This window comes from Tenrec ecaudatus, chromosome 1, assembly GCF_050624435.1.
Source record: "Tenrec ecaudatus isolate mTenEca1 chromosome 1, mTenEca1.hap1, whole genome shotgun sequence".
Classification (NCBI taxonomy): Eukaryota; Metazoa; Chordata; class Mammalia; order Afrosoricida; family Tenrecidae; genus Tenrec; species Tenrec ecaudatus.
In genome coordinates, this window is record NC_134530.1 from 193,336,323 (window position 1) to 193,348,701 (window position 12,379).

The following is a 12,379-nucleotide window of genomic DNA, read 5'->3' on the forward strand; positions in this document are numbered from 1 at the left end:
ATATGTGAATTTTTTACATTAAATCCACCCAGTGGTCCTACAATATAGTTACTATTATTATCCCCATTTTAGATATTTTAGGATGAAAAACTGAGGCCCAGAGTGTTTAAGTGATTTACCCAAGATCACTCACCCTTCATAGATTGAATCAATAGTCCAACCCAAGTCTGGCTAATGGCCTTCAGTATCGCTCTCTTAACCCAGCACCAAGCAGACTGGAATAAAGGTAGACATTCGTTTGGCAAACACAACAGGCCGTCTTCTGGAGACCAAATTCTCCTCCCCTGATCTGAGCAGTCGGCAGCAGCCCGCACTGAGACTGGGATTGCTGGAGGAAAGGCCGGCTGTCGGGGTGAGAAAGGCCACTCTAGTCCTTTGCAGTATCAGAGAATGAGAACAAAGCAAGGAGTAGAAGAGGTTGTGAATGAAAGCAAGGCAAGTCCCCAACTCCCAGAATAGTCTTCAGCACGGGGTGCTGTGCAGGCAGCCAGCCAGGAAGAAATGAGCAGAGGCAAAGAGGGCTAAATCAGTGCCCTGCCGGCCCTTTAGTTTGGGTTTCTGCAGCAATGTGCCCTTTTAGGCCAGCGCGCCCAGCGCCCTATCGCCCTGTATCTGTTAGGAACGCGCCTCTCAAGCCCAGCTCTCCACTGCCCAGCCAGGTGCTCTTGTCCCAGACAGGGTTTTGATGCTAACCTCAGATAATTTAGCTATCTTCTCTGGATATTTTTTTTAAAAAGCTAAGAAGCTCAGCACATGGAAGTTCTGTGTTAGAAGTGAACAGCCCTTCGACCCAGAAAAGATAGATTCCTTCTCTGGGCCTCCTCAGGCCACCCCTCCCCCCATTTGGAACACACGTGTTTGTTTTGTTTTGTTTTTTCACAAAGCCAGTCTTTTCATTTCAAAAAAGCTGTGCCACACAGTTCTTCCGGGTGCAATGGTCACCTGCCATACTCGCACGAGGTGATCTGTGTAGCCTGCAAACAGAGTCTGGCCGTCAGCAGAGCAGGCCAGAGAGGTGCAGTGGGGCGGCTCGGCCTTGCTGCTGGTGCTGATAACTTCGTGCTTCAGCTCATCGACAATGATCTTGCCCTCCAAGTCCCAGATCTTGATGCTGGGCCCGTGGCAGCACAGAGCCAGTGGCGGTTGGGGTTGGGACGGAAGCACAGGGCGCTGATGCTGTCCCCTCCATCAGGGGTATAAAGGTGCTGCCTTCATTGAGGTCCCACAGCATGGCCTGCATCCTCGCCTCCAGAAGCACAGAGGGATCCATCCAGAGAGACCGTCACAGTGTTCAGGGAGCCTGTGTGGATGATATGGTTGGTTTTCGGTTTGCAATTAGTCAAGTTCCACACCTTGACCAACTTGTCCCAGCCACAGGAGATGGTGATGGGATTGCTGCGGTTGGCCGAAAAGCGCACACGGGACACCCATCCAGAGTGGCTCTCGTCCTGTACGGTGCGCTTGCAAACGCCCCGAGTGTTCCACAGCGGGATGGGTTTCTCTCGGAGCCAGAGGCCGTCAGCCGGTTGTCAGAGGAGAGGGCCACACTCAGCACGTCCTTGGTATGGCCAACACGGCGGCGTGTGGTGGTGCCTGTTGTAGGATCCCAGAGACGTCGTGTTCCATCCCAGGAGCCCGAGAGCACAGACTGGCCATCAGAAGAGATGGCCACGTCACTCACAAAGTGAGGGTGACCACGCAGAGCACATTGGGGAATGCCATAGTAGGTCTCATCCCCTGTGAGCTTCCACATGAGGATGGTCTTATCTCGCGAGGCTGACAGTATCATGTCGGGGAACTGTGGCGTGGCAACGATCTGCATTACCCAGCTGTTGTGGCCCTTGAGGGTACCATGAAGGGTCATTTGCTCAGTCATGGCAGCAACGGGTGCGGGGGTTGCTACAGTGACAAGGATGGCGCCGGATAGCTCCAACACATCAGCTCCAGCTGCTGTTCAGCGGCGAAAAGGGGGGACACAAGTTTTTGGGGTCCCCTCTAGACTATTGTCAGGGTAGTCCAGACTCTGTACAAAGTTTCATTCCCGCTTCCAAGGGTATGCATTCTTTGGGGATGATAGACGGAGCCTGGACTTGTGGCCTGGGGTGTCCACACTTCATGTGTAGCAAGCCCCTCAGGTGTAAAGCCAAGTCAGGGGTGGAAAGATCGGGGGCCAGCTGCTGGACCAGCTCTCCTTACACTGCACACTGGAGCATGGAATTCCAATGAGTCTTAACAATCCTAAACTTGAACTGGTCTGCCAGGTCCTCATACAAGTGTATCTGTCAAAATAAGAAAAGAGAGCACGGTTTCTTTAAGAGCTGTTAGCTTGATTTATAATGACCTGAGGTGCGTCCTCTATGGCCTCCATTTGTCCTCTTGCCCCAAGCCTCGCAGGTGTTAGAGGGAAGCTATGGATGAAAGGAACCAGGACCAGAACGTCATTTACTTCTGTCACCCAGCCAAGCTCTAGATTTCACCAAATGTTTAGATTGCCCCCACTGACCATCTCTCCTGATCTCACAGCCTCTTGAGTCGTGCGACTAGTCCTGTGGAGTTTTAGCACTGATGGGGGATGCACTGTTGAGCTGAAGTCTGCCTTCTGGTCCCAGAAACTGCATTTAGCAATAATAACTGAGGCCTTTCTCTGCCGGGTCACATAGTGTAGAGGTTATCAAGCTTTGAGCTTGTATCAACTAAGATAAAAATCTTCACTCTGCTACTTATTAGATGTACCCCCCTGGGCATATTATTTAATTTCGCTGACCTGCAGTGTTCTCATTGGTAAAACGGTGATAAAATTCCTGCTTTAAAGAGCGATTCTGAAGAATGAGAATGTATGGTAGACATTGTACATTCTTGACCTCTTAGGCAGAGGTCCCATCTCCTTGGGGAGGTTCATTGTGAGTGCCATGAAAGGGTAGTTTGCAGCAAATACTAAAGACCCCTCACTGAGATGGACTGACATCGTCACCATCGATATGGCAATGTGATTGATCCTGTTAGTAACGACTCCATGGCAATTGGTGCGACACAACTAGTAACATCAGTAGTGACTTCAGAGATCACAAGATGCAAAGGACATCCATTCTGTCACACTCTGTAACACATGGGACCACCTTGAGTAAGAACCAACTTAATAGCCACTAACAATAACCATGGTGATTTCACGCTCTCTCTCAAGGTAGAAACGGGTTGCTATTTGACAGATAAATAGCTGAGAATCGTCTCCAGCGCCACTTACTGGCTGTATAACCTTACCGCCTGGTTCTCAGGTATTCATATGTCCAAAAATGCCAACTTGTTTCCACCATGGAAAGAGTGTGAAGGCACCTACCCAAAGGCTAGGGCAGTCAGGCCTTTATTTAAACTGCTGAAGAACAAATGCACCCCAGCTCCTGCTCTCAAGGGGTCACACCCTCACAGAGAGACAACACAAAATCAGAACATGGTGGTAGGGCCGTCAGCCTCAAGAAAGGGAGACTGGCTCTTGGCCTAGGAAGGCTTCATGGAGGAAGTGGCATTTGCCAGAAGTGGAGGTAGTGGGGAGAGGACTATCCAGAAAAAATAGCATTAAAAAAAGGTATGAAGTCATGTAGTTCCATGGTACAGAAACACAGACTAGACTAATCCTTATTTCAAGCAACAGGTTTTCAAAGAGTTGGCAAAAGTTACCGCAGTCTGTTCCCTGCCCCTGTCTTTATTCCAACTTTCTCTTGCACAGGCTCAGTAACCTCAGTTTCTTCAACCATAGCTCATTCCCTTGGTTTAGAGTCTTCCCAGACCCCTCTGAATAAAGCCCATTCTAAAAGGTCTGCAATAGAGACCTGGTGGCTTAGTAGTTACACACTGGGCTGGGAACCACAAGGTCAGCAGTTCGACACCACCAGCTGCTCCACAGGAAAAAGATGGGGCTTTCTACTTCCATAAAGAGTTAGTGTTCAATGCAAGAACACTTTATTTTAATTACCCAGCATTTTTTGATGCTTACCTTCCCAACACGATCGCTGAAGACAAAGCAAGTGCATAAGCATATGTGGTGAAGAAAGCTGATGGTGCCAGGCTATCAAAAGATACATCATCTGGGGTCTAAAGGCTTGAAGATTAAAAAGCAGCCATCTAGCTGAGAAGCAAATAATCCCACATGGATGAAGCACACCAACCTGTGTGATTATGAGGTGTTGATGGGATGAGGTATCAGGCATCAAAGACCCAGAACAAAAAAAAGTCATATGGATGTGAATGAGGGGGAGTGTGGAGTGGAGACCCAAAGCCCATCTGTAGACAATAGGACATCCCCTTATAGCAGAGTCCCAAGGAAGAGATGAGCCACTCAGGGTGCAGCATAACACCGATGAAACATGCAACTTTCCTATAGTTCTTTAATGCTTCCTCCCTACCACTATCATGATCTCAATTCTACCTTACAAATCTGGCTAGACTAGAGCATGCACACTGGTACAGATAAGAACTGGAAACACAGGGAATCCAGGACAGATAAACCCCTCAGGACCAATCATGAGAGTATCAATACCAGGAGTGGAAGTAGGGGAAGAAGGGGGGAGCCAATCACAATGATCTAAATATAACCCCCTCCTAGGGCGACAGCCAACAGAAAAGTGGGTGAAGGGAAACAGCAGTCAGCGTAAGACATGTAAAAAAATTATAAATTATCAAGGGTTCATGAGGGAGGAAGGAAAATGAGGTGATACCAAGGGCTCAAGTAGAAAGCAAATGTTTTGAGAATGATGAGGGCAACAAATGTACAAATGTGCTTGACACAATGGATGGATGTATTGATTGTGATAAGAGCAGTAGGAGCCCCCAATAAAATGATTTTTTAAAAGTCTCAGAAATCCACCGGGCAGTTCTACCCTGTCCTATGGGGTAGCTATAAGTCAGTAGTGACTCAGTGGCAGTGTATGTGGGGAAATGTCTACATGCAAGGGGTACCCCCCTAAAAAACCAGAATTGTGCTGGGAGGAGCGGAACTTTCGTAGTAGCACACATTTTCCCACTAGGTGCTCACCAAGCAACTCATTCTGAGTCAGTGCACGCAGTGGCATTACCTTGGAAGGCTCTCTCTGGTCACAGTGACTTGTTTCATATAAGTAGTTTCTTATGAACCTCATTTTTTTGTGATGGCCAATTGAAGAGAACAGTGTACGGCTGTAAAATTTTGTTCAGGAAAAATGCTTCAGAAACTTTCGTGATGTTGAACACAGCTTACAAGGACAACTCTATGGGAAAAAATCAAGTGTATGAGTGATTTTCTTGTTTCAAAAAAGAGGAAATGTCAATTGATTACAAACCTCATTCTGGACATCCATCAACTTCCTGAATAGACGAAAATGTTGACTCATGGTGCATTTGGAGTTCGCTCCAGCAGGTCAGACTGTTAATCAAGCTTTCTATTTAGAAGTTCTGAAAAGATTGTAAAACAATGTGCGACAAAAAAAGCCTGATTTATGTCAGACAGGGGACTGGTTTTGCCACCACGACAATACATCTGCTCATGCAGCCATCTCAGGGTGCCAGTTTGGGGCAAAAAAATCCCCAGCATGCCTCTCTTGCCCCATGCCACAAACTCACCTGACCTTGCTCTGTGCGACTTCTTTTTTATTTCCATGCGTGAAGAGGGACATGAAAGGATGGTGATTTGACAAGTCGAAAAGGTGAAGAAAAAAAACGAGGGAGGTGCTGTCAGCCATCCAAACAGATGAGTTTGAAAAATGTTTCTGAGACTGGAATCGCAGATTTGACAAATGTACTAAGTGTAAAGGAGAGGTCCGTGAAGGCGATAGGTTGTTTTGTAAAAAAAAATTTAAGTATGTAGCTTCAGGGGGGAAATCCATTTTATGAGGGGGTTGCTCTTTGTATGTCACATATATTGCTATAATCTGTTCATTATTAATTTTAAAAAAATGAAATCAAGTTAATTCCAATTCATGGTGACCCGTGTGTGCAGAATAGAACTCTGCTCCTCAGAGCTTGTTTACAAGGCAAACTTTACCTTCTGGACGCAGCTCACCAGACCTTTCTTCTGAGTCTCCTCTGGGTGGGCTCAAACCAACACCCTTTGGATAGAAGTTGAGCACTTCATCGTTTGCACCAGCCAAGAAGTCTCTCTAGCCTTAGCATATAATGAAAACCTGACTTTACAGCTCTTTAATCTTCCCACAGTTCTCAGCACCTCTGCATTATGCCACAGTTCAGAAGGCTCCTCCTCCACTCACATCGTGGCATGTTGTCGTGTGGACACACAGAGAGTGTGTTTGAAGTGTATAGAGCCCAGGAATGAGAACAAGACGATTCATGTTCACACGGAGATTCTGTCGGCAGCTTAATGCTATCGGGGGGCGGGGGATGTCAATGAAAACCCCTGTTCTAAATGGTCTCATATTAAATCTCAAAGGATCCTGGCGGGAGAGGTCTGGCACTAGTATTTCGAGTGCCAAAGGTCTCTGAATTGGCTTTGATGGAACTGGTGCTTTTTCGTGATTATAAACTAAAGGAAAGGCGCAGTGAGACGAAGGAGTGTTCCCCTGGGAGGAAACAAGAGCCAGCCACAGGCGCTGGCAGCCCCGCAGCTCTCTGAAAAGACCCCACACACCTGTCAGATTGTAGAGCAGAGCCCCACCAGGTGGCTATTGTCTGCTCCCGGCTTGCTGACATAACACAGGTGTTCTTTCTCACTGTTGACTCCCTAACATTATTTATGGGGATGCCCTCCCTGAGAGCCTTGTCACTGATGACTAGCTGGAGTAGGACACCAGCCCCAGTCCCAGACGGCTGCCTCCATGGTGACCACAAGCTGCGTTTCCCAAGGAGCAGGAATTCCACCACTGCAGGCTGAGGCCTCAGTGGCTGCCTTTGCTTGCTGTCACTCTTGGTCACCTTCGACTCAGCCTCGAAGCAGCTCTGTAACCACCTCCACACGCCAGTGGCTCGAGGCACTGTCCTGGTCACAGTCAGGAGTTAACGGGAATGGCCCCCCATTGAAGAATTAGAACTTGAAAGGAAAGTGATGGCGTGTTTTGTGGTAGTGATGCTGAGCTTCTACACTAAGACAGACTAGGCGTGAAGGCCTTATCTGCTTCTGAGAAATCAGCCATTGAAACCCCAGGGGAGCACAGTGCTCACCTGACAGCACTCAGGGTCACCAACAGCAACTGCTTTTACCACTGGGGTGGCCTGAAAGGTTCGCATGCCCAGCAGCTAACTGAAATATGGGGGGGTTGAGGCCCACAGATGTGCTTCTGAAGGAAGACCTGGCAGTCGGCTTCTGAAAAGTCAGGCAATAGGAAACCTTACAGAGCATAATTCACCTCTGACACACGGGAGGTTCCCACAGGTGAGTGTCGAGTGGAAGACCGCTCGCTTGGTTTTTGATAGACAGAATGGAGCTTAGTCTGAAGATGGACAGGAGGACCATGGAAAAACCTGGAAGCCAGCCTACTTTGGAAAGGTAGAAAGAAATGGAACCGCTCTTGCCCCCTCGTTTGCTCCTGCCTTCTCATCTCCCACCGCCACGTGTCCCACCAAGAGGAGCTGGAGGAGCAGAGAAGAATGCAGCAAAGGGTCAAGGAAACCAGTAGTCTACAGGACTGATGGACACTGACTCTGCCTGAAACCAGGAGAACGAGGAGCAGTCATGTCTGGTGCCTCTACCTGTTCGCTCCGAGGGCAGATGGACATCAATCTACAGGGACAGTAGCTGTGCCAGTGATGCCCTGGGGACCTCGCAAGGGGGGCTCGAGGATCTGAAGACCTGCGCAGAAGGCCTGCCAGTGCAGTTCCTGGGTGGTGCAAACCACAGCACACTCGGATGCTAACCGGAGCGCTGGCAGTCAAAGTCCACCTAGAGATGCCTCAGAAGAAAGGGCTGGCCATCTCCTTGAGAAAACGCACCCACTGAAAGCCCAAGGGGCAACCGCGCCACTGGGACGCACACGCAGTCGTGCCATGCCAAGATGCCTCAGCACCTCGGTAGGGAATGCGACGGTGGAATAAAAATTTGGTAGCTGGGCCGCTGGATTGGCTGGCGGCAGCTGGGGTGTGACAGAGAAATGCTGGGTGTTATTCCCGAATTCTTCCCAAAAGGCAAGAAGGGGAAGAGACAACATTGTGTGCTTCTTCTTTTTTTTTTTTTTTGCAGTTTATTTATTTATTTTTAATCATTTTCTTGGGGGCTCATTGTGTGCTTTCGATGACAGTTTTGAGATACGGTTACATAGGCAGGGGCTGGGCCTGAAAATACGTCTGGCAACAGGCTGACTTGTTGCTGGGGCAGGACGCCACGTGTTTATGGTGCATCTCTGAAGAGCAAGCTCACCACTAGGATATGCTACCTACTAACAGCGGTTGCCCCTGAAAGGTGGACATCAGAATCATCCTTTGGTATGATTGGTGGCCTGACTAAGGGTCACCCCAAAAGTCCATCTCTGACTCCCAGAACTGTGAATATGTTTCCTGATACAACAAAAGGGGTCTTTGGAGGTGTTAACGTGGCCGAAGACAATTCACGGATGTGATGGACTCAAGGATTTGGAGATGGGCAGATTTTCCTGGATCTTTTAAGGGAACCACCAATGGAACCACCAAGCCCAAACACACAAATCACACCAAACTGACAAACTGCGAGTGGACCGGCGCCCCCGTGTGTTTGGGAACAGAACTGCACTCCCTGGGGTTATCTTCCGGAGGCAGATTGCCAGCAGCTCAAACTGCTAACTTTCAAGTTACTAACTTCAACATCGGTGCCGCCTCCCAAACCAGAAACCCAACTCATGTCATCACGTTGGTTTCAACTCATAGAAACCCTTACAGGACAGAAAACAACTGCCCCCATTGGATTGGCAGGACTGTAAATCCAGCAGGCAGCCGCTTCTTTCTCGGGTGGAGCCACTGATGTGTAAGAGTCCCTGAACTCAAAGTTGACAGCACCACACTTACCCAACTACGCTTACCACGGCGCCATCTAGGGACGACCATGTGTCACCACAGGGTCCTCCTAGAGGCAGAGCCCCAGAGACATGGGCAAAGGCTAATGCAAATAGGAACAGCAGAATGTATGGCTATATTGGATTGTGTAAGACACGGGGAAACAAACAACACCTATTAGACAAATAAAGGAAACAGAGTAAGGGTTCCTGGGGGCCTTGGTGGGGGGAGGAGGGGACAAAGGGGAAGTGATATCGAGGAACTCAAGAAAGAAAGAAAATCTTCTGAATCTGAAAAAAAGAAAAAGAAATGGAACCATTTAGGCTGAAAAACAAATCAGAGAGGATAGTCAAGCTTTTGTTCATTCCTGTAGTCAAAAAATGTTGACTGAGTCCTCCAGGCTGCAGGCCATCTGCTAAGTGGATTCAGAGATGAAAACAACATTCCTATCCATGGTGGGCTGGCAGTCAAGTAAAGGAGACAGCTCCATCTGTCATGGAATGCCCCTAAGTTGCTCACTCACTCACTGCCAACAAGTCAATACCAACCCATAGCAACCCTATCAAATAGGGCAGAACTGCCCCCAGTGACCTCCCAAGACTATAACTCTTTACGGGAGTAGAAAGCCCTGTCTTTCTCCCAGCAGAGCAACTGGTGGTTTCAAACTGCTGACCTTGCAGTTAGCAGTCCAATCTGTGAGTACTACACCACCAGGGCTTCTCTGTAAAGTACAGAATGGGCTTAAAAGGAGTCTGCCTAGAGGAGTCAGGGAGTGCTTGCGTGCAATGGAAGCGGTATTTGAGCTGATTCCTAACAGAGTAAACTTGCTAAGTAGATGAGGGTAGGGAAGGTGGCCCAGGAAGAAGAAACAGTATATGTAAAAATGAAACAGGAGAGAGGATGGTAACCTGGGAGACGAGATGCATTTCAGTACAGCTGACATTATAAGAAGCAATTACTCCAAGAGGAGAATGCCAAGAAATAAAGATGGACCTGAAGTTGGGATTATACGTGACACTTCTGGGCCCAGTGAAACCTGTTCCCACTCCTTTCTGGGCACGAGCCCTTCCCCAGATCTCCGAGGCTCTCCTGAAGGGACTTGTGACCTGTTACATGTCCAGTGGCATGGAGGCAGAAATGGTAGCATTTCCAGCTCTTACAGCCTTCGCTTGGGGATCTCCCACTCTTTTTTTCATGGCTGCCTGGACAAAAAGGACCCCAAGGCCTTACGGGAAAATCCCTTGCCATTGAGTTGACTCCAACTTTATGAACCCTGTCGGCCAAAGTAGAATTGTTCTGTAGCGTTTCTAAGACTCTAAATCTTTACAGAAGCTGTAAAGCTTTACTCAGCTGATTGACTTGAACTGCCACGCTCGGAGATAACAGCCCCACCACAATCACAAACTGAAGTGACAGTGTCCTACAACACAGCACAAATCCCCAAATTTTGCAATTCGGAATCTTATCTGTGGCAGCAGCAGGCTGATGTTGTCTGCCTGATATTGTCTGAACAACATCTCCGCTCCAGTGTTGACAAGACTGTCTCTTGGAAGGGTGGTAGCTCTATCTCTGACTTGGGAGCAGCCCAGCAGCAGCAGGTGGGAGTGACAGAGGGGCAGCGTTCAGTTCAATCACATCTTGTTCTCTCCACCCACTTCTCCAGAACTTGTGAGCAACGAAGAAGCTTGGTCAGAGATAATCCCATCATCTCCGCACAGTAGGTTTCTCTCTCTCAATCTCACCCCTTCCCTCCCTTGTTTTCTCCCACCCTTCCACCTTGTCCCCTGCCCTCCACCCAAGAACCAACCATTCTCCAATCCTGGACCCACAAAGTGGGATTCGACCCTAGGGTCTGACCCAACCCTAGGGTCTGATCCCTTTTCCCTCGTGGCAATTCAAGGACATAGCATGCCTGCAGTCCACTTCCCGGTGTCTGAATGAGTTAATTTAGAATCACATCGAGCATTAGGGGAGTGCAAGACTCTACCGGATGTTATGCAATGATTCATGCTTTATAAATATGTTCAAGCCCTAACTGCTAGTGCCTGTCAATGTGACCTCACTTGGCAATAGAATCTGTATGTCATTAGCTAGATTAACATGAGGCCTCTTTAGAATAGGGTGGGCCCTACTGGATCATGACTGGTATTTTAATAAAAGAGGGTGAAAGACACAGAGAAAGGGGTGAAGAAGATCAGGTGACGAAGGAGGCAGAGTAAAGCTGCTGTGCCCCAAGGAACCCCTGGGAGCCCCAGTCAAGAGAGGAGCCCCCAGAGAGAACATGGTCCTGCCGGCATCCTGGAGATCCAGAGGACTCCTCTCTGCCAGCACTGCGAGAGGATGAAGTTCTTGTTTGAAGCCACTCACTTTATGGTAATCTGTTATGGAGGCCCTAGGAAACGAGTGTGGCCAGGGAGTCCAGATTGGGCCTGAACACTTCAAAACTCTGCTCCGTCTGTCGGTCCGTCTCACTGTCTCTGCCAGTGCGATGTACACAGACACTGTCTCATCTTTACTGCACATCTCCGGTGGAGAGTTACTGGCTCAAACACGTGCCATGCAAGCAAAAGCACTCTTTCTCTCTCTCTCTCTCTCTCTCTCTCTCTCTCTCTCTCTCTCTCTCTCTCTCTCTCTCTCTCTCTCTCCCTCTCCTCTCTCATACCATATATGTCCCAAGGTCAAATAATTCTCATAGAAAGTCTAGTCTAAATCCAAATTAAGAAATACAAATATTCTCCTAACCACTGACCCATCGGCAATACTTCCCTGTCCGCAGCAGAGATCATTTTACATGACACAGGCAACTCTGACTTCTTTCCCCAGAGCCCTCCCCTCATTGCTCTCTGCGAGGACAGGGGGGCAGTCGCCCCTATGCTCATCCCTGACCCCCAGCCCTCCCAAAGCGGCTGTGTGACAGATACCCCAAGTCCCCTCTGGGCTGCTGGTAGAGCCTGAAAAGCTAATGGGCCCACTCTTCCTGTTGCTGGGAGAAGCAGCAGAGAGGCAACAGGCTTTAAGGCACTCAGCTCTCTGCTCATTTTCAGATGACACAGTTCACTGCCCTTCCCCGATGGCAGAGCCCAGGCAGAAGTTCCCATTCCTTTCCTCGTGGTGCTCCAGCCAAAGCATACTCGCCCCACCCCCACCCCGGGCCGGTATAGCGGCATTAGGACGTTCATATTGCAGGGCCCTGAGCCTTTGTGCAATAGATATGGCTCAGGACCTAGCAACAGTGGGCCAAGTGACTTCCCTGTACCTTCCAGCAGAACTCTGCTCCAGCAAAGATACCCAGCATGCCGAGGTGAGGGTGCTTCTGGGCACTGGATGGTTCCTTCTGAGAAAAGTCAACCAGCTGTGTATTTATGAGCTGGGTGCCATTCTGTGAGTCATCCTTCAACCAAAAATCAAGACATAGTCTTACCAGTCATTAAAATGTATG

At 48.8% G+C, this 12,379-nt stretch overlaps 1 protein-coding gene and 1 pseudogene across 3 annotated transcripts in view; one reads left to right on the forward strand and one right to left on the reverse strand.

Moving 5' to 3' along the window:
- The window catches only part of LOC142439196 (small ribosomal subunit protein RACK1-like), a 61,354-nt pseudogene extending 59,373 nt beyond the window's left edge, over positions 1–1,981 (reverse strand).
- The window catches only part of LOC142422662 (protein FAM163A-like), an 89,714-nt gene that overhangs the window by 59,407 nt on the left and 17,928 nt on the right, over positions 1–12,379 (forward strand). The window lies entirely within an intron of this gene.